A 10,751-nucleotide genomic window follows, 5' to 3' on the forward strand; every position below is an offset into this window, starting at 1 on the left:
CCTCACAATAATGCTGGGAGTTGGGAACTGTTATTCCCATCTACAGCAAACAGAACTTAGGTAATTTGCCTAGGATCACACAACTAGTAAGTGTTAAGGCTAAATATGAAATTAGGTCTTCCTAACTGGAAGACAGAAAAGGTTCCCATCCCTGGGTCACCTATTCATTACAATAAAAAATGCAAGACAGAGTTTCTGGGCTCCAAAATTTTCAAAAGGGAATTCCAGGGAGTCACTAATATTCATAGAAGAAGCAGGGACTTCAAAACCACTGCCAGGATGGGAGTTCATCTGTCTTAATATTCTGAGAAATAATCCAGTTGTATGGCACTATTCTATCCTTTCAGCTTTTCCAGAACTGAGAGTGTTGGCCTAGGATGGTGGGCAGCAGTGCTGCTCTCCTGATGCCTTAAATAACTCTGTACCTAATGAATATACTAGGGAGGGTATTAGGAACAGGTATTCCCTGCTGGTTGGCTAGCCATTGTCAGGCATGTTTCTTGGCTTTTGCTTCTCTGTATTTTAACATGCATAGGGAATGTGTCAACATGCTTTTAGAGGTGTTGCTCTTTACCCTGTGTTCCTGAAGAGGGAAATACCTATCTCCTCTACACAGATTTCCCTTCCACTCCCTGGCTGCTGCTAAGGTTCCAACTTCTGTACCTTTGCCATTCTCCCATCACATAGCTCAGTTCCCTTCTCTTTGTCCCACCTTTTAAAGACTCACTCACTCCTCATTCCTTGGTTGCAAGGGTTCCTGTAATATGAAATTGTTGCCTGCTAACATCTCTTCTCTGTCTCTGTTAATGGATAGAAGATTGAAGGGGTCATCAGTGTAACTGAGTCTAATAAGGTAAGGCTTATCATAAGAGGTGATTTTTTAACAATGGATTTTAAAGTTCCAATCACAATCAGACACCAAGAAATCAACCCCAGAGCAATATTTATTTTTTGGTCACATTCTTCCCTCTTCCTCCTCCCCTCAAAAAAGCCACCAGCATATGAGCTTATTGCTACAACTGATCCAAATTTCAGGAAAGGTTTAACACTGATTCTCTGTGAAAACATTTTGCTTGGACTGTTCAGTGAATAACACATAGAACAGTTTTCTTAATATAAATAATTTACACATACAAGGTCCAGTAAAGAGCTAGTGAACAACTTAGACATGTGGTGAAACCCTTACCTACATCATCAACATTATTTATCATGTGCTATCACCTTGCTTTGTATATTCTTACCTGTTATAGATCATCTACTCTCTCTGTAAGTCCTATCGAGGTCCATGAGTTCATACTGTTAGGTGGAAAGAAAAAGCTGATTTCCTTGCTGCCTGGTCATGGTTACATCATGCACATTAGAACAATGGAACCAGACTGGCCAATTAATCTAGAAATGTCAATTGATATTATCCTTGGAGGTTCATTCATTCAGAACCAGTGTCTATTCCCTGGTAAAGATAACTCTGTGCCCAGGAGACTGGCCCTCATGTGGCTGGTTTATTTCAGAACCAATCTACATAAAGAACACTTTACAACATAGTCTGTAGTTAGCCCCTGCCCTTAGCAACAGCAAATGTCTACTTTACAAGATCTGCTAAAAATATTACGTAGTTACATACACCCTCTGAGTGCCTCCTGCTCCTCCTGCCTTATTTATGTGGTTCAATGATTTTGATAGCGAGATCTTAGCTATCATTATGTTTTTTGATGAAGGAGCTCAAAGGACATAACATCTGCCATTTCATTCATCTTTATTACGACTACCTTAGGAAGACAGAGGCATTTAGAACTGTAATCATTTTACAGAGGTAGAAGGTGAGGTGCAAAGTTGGCCAAGCTCACTGTCTCAATTTTTCTTTCTTTTAGCCAAGCAGCACCTGTGTTTAAGAAGACGGGATGCATTCATACAGCAGTTTTGATTGAGCTAATGATAAGAAAACAGCAAAAACAGGATATGGGAGGCATTCTGCAGCCACTTGTGGCATTAGACAGTGGGTGGTGGTTTGAGTTGAAATATTGAAGGCTGTGATCTTATCAGGATTCAAGTGAGTCTGAAAGAGCTGTTTCTCAAGAAAAAATCTGGAAGAAACCTAAGTATTTTGGGTGACCCAGTAAATGGTATTGTCTCCTCTCTATCAGGAGAATGCTTTGCATTTTAGCTCATTGGTTATATAAGACTGCTATTTTCCATTACAGAAGTGGCTGTATTTTCACTGATGTCATTCACTAACTGTGTGCATATATGCGTGTGTGCATGGTTTTGTATTAGTACCAGAATTGCACGCTATGAACTCATTCAGCCACATCTGGCACTGAGCCTTTCCTGTATAGAAATGAAGCTACCAGTTTACCTCTGAGCACTGTGGGGGCGGACCACACCTACTGTAATGCATATTACACTACTCTTTGGTGTCCCCACCTCCCCATATCCAGGTCTTAAGAGACACATTTAAAGAATTGAGTCTATCCTACTCTGAAAATTCAGGCCCCTTAACTAACTAGGGGCCAAATTCACCCTGCCCCAGGAGAGGATCTTGTATTTCTCTTCTTTCTCTCTCCCTCCTTCCTCCTTGCTGGCATCTCACAGCTTGATTCCTATCTTGGGAGCATGAGAAATGTGTGTGCCAACTGCTAGCAGCATTTATGGCAGCAGGCAAAAAGGAAGCACAGCAGGAATTGACAAGGAGATCCACGAGGAGACTGTTGAACCCAGAAGGGGCATGAAGGGAAGAGGAGGTGGTGGAAAGCAGATGTACTGGCTGGACATAGAGGCTGGACTCAAGCCCACCATTGTTCTTTCACTGAAGGCAGAGACTTAGTCCCTGAGGGATGTTATGTACCTTTTGGGCTTCCCAAGAAAAGACAATAGGGATTGGTCATTAGGAATTCAAACTATGTGGAACAGACATTTGATTCAGTTTTGGTTTGGAGATTATTTTGACATTCTGGTTTTCTTGCAGTTGAAAATAGTTTGGTAGGTGTTCTTCCCCAACATTCACTCTTATATTGCATACACAATTCAGTAGACCATGGATTTGGGGATACAGTATAGGATTTCTAAGTTAATTTTGACTATTTTAACAACATAAAATCTCTTTATTGCATCTGTTTTCTTCTGGTGGCACAATATGTTTGTAAAGCATGAGTAAGCACAATATGAGAAGCCTCAAATTTGTCAGTGACCCAAAGAGCAGAGGAAAGTTGCATGCTAGATATATCAGGCTATAGCATATTACTGATGCTGATTTTTATGCAAGACAAATGTAAGGTGATATGCAAGACATCCTCCAACACAGGGATTTCGTTAACCAGGAGTTGTTAATCTTCATTTTTTCCTTCAATATTTCAATTTAGTTAGTTTCATTGGTAATTCTATGTATTTTGTTTTACATATTTAAAATTCTTTAATAAGAGATACCTAGATTTCATTAGAGTGTCGAAAGGGTCTATGACATAATAAAGGTGGCATATATATATATATAATTAGAAAAGCAAGTAGGGAGAAAGAGAGAGAGAGAGAGAGAGAGAGAGAGAGAGAGAGAGGGAGAGAGAGAAGAAGAAGAAGAGGAGAAGAGAAGGAGGGAAGAAGAGAGAAAGGGAGAGGGAGAGAGATTGAGGAAAGATAGAAAAAGTGTAAGAAGAAAAGAAAGGAGTGATATCATTCAGCTTTCTGGACAACATTTAATATACTAGTTGATGATGGTATTGATGATAGCATGTGTAAGGCTCTTGTAGATTTACAAAGTGCTTTGTTATTCCTATCTCCATTATACAGATGATAGAACTGAGGCAGAGAGGTTGGGTGTCTTTCTCAGGGTCACAGAACTAGTGGTATCTAGTAGAAGTGATCTGATCAAATACTCCTTATTACAAGTCTAATGTTCTATCCACTGTGCCACTTAAATGCCTCTTACTGAAACTCTAGGTCGGCTTTGCGAGTTCATATTCTTTGACCATTTATCAATCAAGAAATATTTTCCATTCTTATAAATTAGACTGAATTCTCTTTATATTTGAGAATTTAAGCCCTTCAGAGAGGTTCGATAGAAATATCTTCCCAGTTTGTAAGATAATTACTTTACCTAAATAAATGTAAAAGTTATTTCCACTTTGAGCCAATGCTGATGAGAGTATGATTCAGGCACTGCCTGCCCTGCCCTCCCCTTGCCCCATTTTCCCTTCCACTATATTGATTCTTATAAACCTCCTTATGGGATATAATTTACTTCAAACTTTCTTTTCTTTTCTCTTTACCCAGTGTATCCCTCTTTCTTATTCTTTGCTTTTATTGTATCAGTCCATCATATTCAACTTATCCTTGCTTTTTGTTCATATACACTCCTATTCATTGCCCTAATAGTGATAAAGCTCTTAAGTATCTTCAGTACCTTAAGTATTCTAAGTAGTTTAGATGTCTTGGGTACCTCAAGTACCTTAAGTATTCTAAGTAGTTTAGATGTCTTGGGTACCTCAAGTATCATATATATTTTTGGCATCTTAAATCTCACCTTCTTACTAGTAATGTAATCACTTTAATCTCATTTTTCTCTTGATTACTTTAAATATATTGAGTAGTTTAAGTATTCCATATACTATAGAAATCTTAGATATCATAGTTACTACCTTCTCATGTGGGGAATTGATTATTTAAACACAATGATTCCTTTTGAGTTTTTCTGTTTACTGTTTTCTGCTTCTTTTGAGTGTCAAATTTGATCATCAAATTCTTATTTTTAGCTCTGATCATTTCATCAAAAATGCTTGGACATTCTCTATTTCCTATCTTAAATAGTTATTATTTCCCCCTTGGAATGCTATGCTCAGTTTCTCTGGGTGGGTGGTTTTTGGTTGTAGGCTTACATCTTTTGCTTTACAGAATATCACATTTCATGCCTTCCAGTACTTTAATTTAAAATCTGTTAGGTCCTATGTATTCCTGATGGTGGTTCCACAATATTCAAACTAGTTTTTTTTTTCTGCCTGTTTGTAGTATTTTCTCCTTGGTTTGGGGGTCCTGGAATTTGGCTATAGTCCTGAGATGTTAAAATGTGGGATTTCTCTCAGGAGAAGATTAGTGCATTATTTTAATTTCTATTTTCCTCTCTTATTCAAGAACATTAGGGAAGTTTTCCTAGCTAATTTCTTTCAACATGACATCCAGATTATTATTATTTTTTATTGTGGCTTTCAGCCAATCCAATGATTCTTAGACTATCTTTCCTTGATCTATTTTCCAGGTCAAGTGTTTTCCCAGTGAGCGATTTCAAATTTCCTTCTACATTCTTTTGACTTTCTTTTATTGTTTCCTACTGTCTCATGAAGTCATTAGCTTCCATTTGTCTAGTTCTAATTTTTAGGAAGCCATTTTCTTTTTTGATGCTTTGTAATTTCATTCTTAGGGAGCTATTTTTCTGTCTGAGGTATTGCATTTCCTTCTAAAGGGAACAGGTTTTTTTTTCCAGTAAGTTTTTGTACTAAGCTATTGATTTTTTCTATCATTTTCTTTTCTAATATTTCTTCTAAGATTCTTATCATTTATTTTTCAATTTTTTATGGGAGCACTTTCTGGGGTTCATTTTAGACTGGACTTCTTTTTATACTTTCCTTTGAGGATTCACATATTTTCATTTTTGTATTTCTGTCCTCTTCTGAGCTTGTATTTTGGTCATCTCTCTTATTGAAGTAGTTTTTAGAGTCAGCTTTTTCTCTATCTTTTGCTCATTTGGGGTTAATTTTTCCCCTTTTATTTTGTCTACCTGGCCAAGTTTAGCTCCATTCCTGGGAGAGGTGGAGGAAGTACTGTCTTATACTTGTACCATGACTGGAGTTGCTCAGCTATCTTATTCTCAGACTGGGCATTCTGCAAAGGCAGCCTGGTTGGACTGCTATCTGGAAGTTTGCAGCTTTTCACTTCAACTGGGTTGAGTTAGATTCTGCCTAATCTCATCAAGGCTAGATTTTGTTGGACCCTTTTCTTCCTACTGCTGCCTGTTCTATATTTGAGTTGTTTTCTGCTCTTTCCAATGCTGCTTACCCTGTGCCACATCTGAATTCAACTGAGGTTTGTTCAGCACACTCTCCTTGTACCCCAGTGAGATGAGTCTTTGTTGCTGTCTCTCCACATTGTTCTGGACTGCAGCACTATTTCACTCCTTCTTCTGTTGGTACTGATATTCCAGTATTCATTTTGAGGTGGTTTTGTTCTTCTGTGATTATTTGGAGAGTGGTTGGTGGACTTTGAATGTATCTTATTTGCCATCTTGGCCTGATCTCTTCAGTGTTCTTCAATTTATTCTCTAGGATCTGTGGGCTCCCAAACTTGCTGCTGCCATTGCCACCACCACCACCACCACCACCACCACCACCACCACTTCATTCACTTAATTCATATTTATTAACTACTTTTTCAAAAAATAAAAGAAGAAAGGGAGAAGAGGATAGACGAGAGGGATGGAGATGGGTGGGAGAGAAAAAGGGCCAAGTTTACACATGGAGACTGGGCAAAGAGGATGAATAATTATCAGAATAGGATATGGCAGAAAAAGGCTTCTACTATTGTGGATAGAAATATATTTGGAAGTATATAGATGAAAATCATACAAGATGGGAAATTGTCAATGGAATGATATTGTATAGATTTAGAATTGGAAAAAATTCAAGTTGTAGAGTCCAACCTCTTCATTTAGGTAATGAAAGAGGCAGAAAGGGGTTAAGTGACTTGTCCTGTGTCACACAACCATTAAGAATCTGATGTAGGATTCAAGTTCAGATCCTCTTGGCTCTAAGATCAGCACTCTATCCATTATGCCATATTTCTAAAAAGAATGTCCACAGGGATGAGATCGTGACTCCACAGAAACATTTAAGTATCAGTGTTCAGTAGGTTAGTGTAGTTTGTTTCAGAATTATTCAAAAATCAGAGGGTGAATTTTTTATTTTTGCAAAAATGATCACATACTCAATCCTCAATACTAGATCACTTCCACCATCTGCCTTCTCTTTTCTTTTATGTTCTTGAATGGTTCTGAAAATTCTTCATTCTATTTGGTTGTTATTGAATTCACTACAAATGTTATCTTACCCAATCTCATCTGAGCTCAGTGCAGCAAGGCAATCCTTTTATGCTTCCCTCATTGACACTATGACAGTCTCCCCAGTGATTGCTCCATACTTTCTCTTTTCTCTTCTAACCTCCCATACCTGTCACCCCCTACTTCCTCTTAGCAGAGGACTTTACTGAAAAATAATGACCATCTCCATCTTTACCCCTATTGTAGGTTTCAAAGCCACTTGACATGTTTCCATGTTATTTTCTTGTTTTTTCAAGTCTCTCAGGAAGACATGGTCTTTCTCCTTGGCAAGTTCAGTAAACTCCCTTTGTGCTCCTAATCCCATGTCTTTCTGTCTTCTCTCACAGCTTGCTCCTACAATCGAACCCTTTCTCTCTAATTTTTAAAACTCTCCATATCCACTTTATGCTTAGTAGCACTTGATTATTTAAGTTACTTCTTTTCTTTCATGGCTAAATTTCTAGAAAAACTGGGACACAGTATCAGTTTCTGCTTCTCTTTTCATTTATTTCTTGAGAACCCTTTGAAATATAACTTTGGAATACATTATACTCAACTGAATTACACTTTCCAGAGTTATTGATGATTTTTTTCATTACCAAATCAAATGGCCCTTGACACATCCTTATCCTTCTTGATCACTGAATAACATTTAACATGATCACCCTCCTCTCAATATGAACTATGGTTTCTCCTTCCTAGGCCTTTGTGATAGTGAATATTCTTGTTTCTATATGCTTGACCAGTCCTCATTCTCCTTTAATGAATAGTTGATTTCCTAGCCCTATGTATTGGTATATCTGAGAACCTTTATTCTGTCCTCTCCTCTGCTTTGCTCTCCTCTGCTCTCCTCTGTTCTCCTCTCCTCTCCTCTTCTTTCCTCTCCTTCTCTCTTTTCCTCTCCTTTCCTCTCTTCTCTCCCTATCTTGTCTTGCCAGTTTATTGCACAAAATTTTCCTTCCCAAAATCTACATTCCAACCTAATTGGCCTTGTTTGTTTTGCATTGTGCATAGCAGTCCTAACTCTATGTTTTTGCATAGACTGAGCTCCATTCCTCAATATATTTCTTCCTCATCTCCTCCCTCTAAAATTCCTAGTTTCCTTCATCACTAAGCTCTATTTCATCTCTTATAGGTATATATCTAGACCCCACCCCCTAGTTGACCTCCCTTTTCATTCTGAAAATTGCTTGTAATGTAGTAGTTTGTATTTATTTATTTACTTACATGCTACTCAGGGACCTTAACTCTGTCTCTTCCTATATACTATAATCTCTTTGAGTTTACAAAATCACGCCAAAAGAGTTATAAAACTATGTATACCTGTTGACCCAGAAAAACACTATTAAGTTTGTTTCCTTAGGTGATCAGGGAAAAAGGAAAATAACCTTTATGCTCTAAAATATTTATAGCAGTTCTCTTTGTAGTGGCAAAGAACTGGAAATTGAAGGGATGGATGCCCTTAAGTTGGGGAATGGCTAAACAAGTTGTGGCATATGATTGTGATGGAATACTACGGTACCATAAGAAATTTAAAAAATAAGAACATGGAAAGATCTAAATGAAATTATGAAGAGCTAAATGAAAGCAAAAATCAACAAAAATCAAGAGTTTACTGCACACAGCAACAAAAACATTTTTTGAAGAATGACTTTTTTATGTCCACCTCTAGAGAAAGAACTGTTAAATACAAACAAGACATAGTTTTACATATTTATCTATCTTTTTGTCACATGATGCTATCTTTTGTTTAGGGAGAGGAGGGAGGAAGGGAAATGGGAACTTTATTATAACAAACAAATAATTAAGCTAAAATAATTATAAATGAAAACCTGAAATTAGAGCCTGTTTTTCTTTTGTGTCTTTGTGTGCATAATGTAATACAGTTCCTGGTACATAGTAAGCACTTAAATCCTTTTTTTAAGTCCTTAACTTCTGTGTATTGGCTCCTAGGTGGAAGAGTGGTAAGGGTGGGCAATGGGGGTCAAGTGACTTGCCCAGGGTCACACAGCTGGGAAGTATCTGAGGCCAGATTTGAACCCAGGACCTCCCATCTCTAGGCCTGACTCTCAATCCACTGAGCTACCCAGCTGCCCCCACTTAAATCCTTTTGTGATGAATGAATTAATATAGTTATCCATGATACTTTCTATTAGTATTTTTGCATTTTGGGAGACAATACATATAGTGCCCAATAGAAGGTGTTAAGCCTTTTCTGATTTGGAAGGGTGAATTAGACCTCTTTGTTTCCAAAGTTGATGCAAAGGTTCATGGTACCAGGTAAACAGTAGCCAAAGTTATGGTCCCATAAAATATATAGATTCTTATATAGTCCTAGAGATTCCACTGTCTGGGAGCAGGAAGAATGTATGAATATCATGATTCATTATTGCCATCAGGATTCTCATTTCCCATTAATATTCCTATATGACTGTCTATATGGTATTGCCTCCTGGGTGAGCCTAGTTTCTAGAAGTGAAAAGTACTCTTTTAGCTTTCATTGGGTTGGATCACTGCTTTCAGGAGCTTTTTCCCTGCAGCCATCAAAGGATATTAAGTGCAGTGGATTTACAAGCAAGCATTAATTAGGTACCCACTATGTTCTATAGACTAAGGCCCAGAGATAAAAAGACAAAGTAAAACTTGGAGAATACAGTATATATGTGTATGGGAATATTAAAAATTGAATACAAAACAAATAAAAGGTAATTTAGGAGGAGGACCCTTGTAAGTGGAAGAGAATTGGGAAAGACTTCATAGGGAATAGAGCTTTAGCAGGATCGTGGATTCAACTCTGGATTTTAGAGTCAGAGGCAGAAGTGAGAAGAGAATTCATATAAGGCAACAGAGACTGACAGTGCAAAGACATGAGATGGGACATAAAATATCATTTGGGAGGGACAATAAGATTAGTTGAGCTGAACTAGGGAGCTTTATATAAAGGGGAGTAATGAATAAAAAGCTGGAAGGAAAGGCTATGGCTATTTTGTTCAGAAAACAGAGGAAACTATGTTTGCCATAATACAAGCCACTCTGTCACTCCTCTAGTGGTTAAATAATGTCAGAAGCTAGTGGTGGGACACAAGAAAGAGTTCGAGCAAGAGTGGCTTGAGCCATTTCTTCAAAGCTGGGACAGCTTGAGAAAACTACTCATCAACCTGACCTACATCTTTTAAAAAATATATGCTTTACAAACACTATCCCACAGACATTATTGCTTTATGTTTGGTATTAACAATTCAGTCATGTAGTGTACATATACACACATTTATGTACCCACACATATATATTTCTTCCTGCTTACTAATTCATGATGCTAATTTTACTATAAAAATGTCTATAGGAAAGGCCAAGACCAGTTTAGTTTATTTATCAAAGCATCAAGCACAGGAATTTAATATTCATAATAGTTCTTTGGTAATGAGATGGGAAAATAAGGAAAGACAAAGTCTGGTGAATTCACTAGGATCATGTAGTCAGCAATAAAAAAAACAAAACAAAACCCAGATTACTGAATTCCAAGTCCTTTTAGATCTATACAAGGAAGCCCTGGAGAAACCTTAGGTTAAAAAAAGAAAGAAAAGAGAAAGAAAGAAAGAAAGAAAGAAAGAAAGAAAGAAAGAAAGAAAGAAAGAAAGAAAGAAAGAAAGAAAGAAAGAAAGAAAGAAAGAAAGAAAGG

The sequence above is a fragment of the Gracilinanus agilis genome, chromosome 3, assembly GCF_016433145.1.
Source record: "Gracilinanus agilis isolate LMUSP501 chromosome 3, AgileGrace, whole genome shotgun sequence".
In the NCBI taxonomy this organism is placed as follows: Eukaryota; Metazoa; Chordata; class Mammalia; order Didelphimorphia; family Didelphidae; genus Gracilinanus; species Gracilinanus agilis.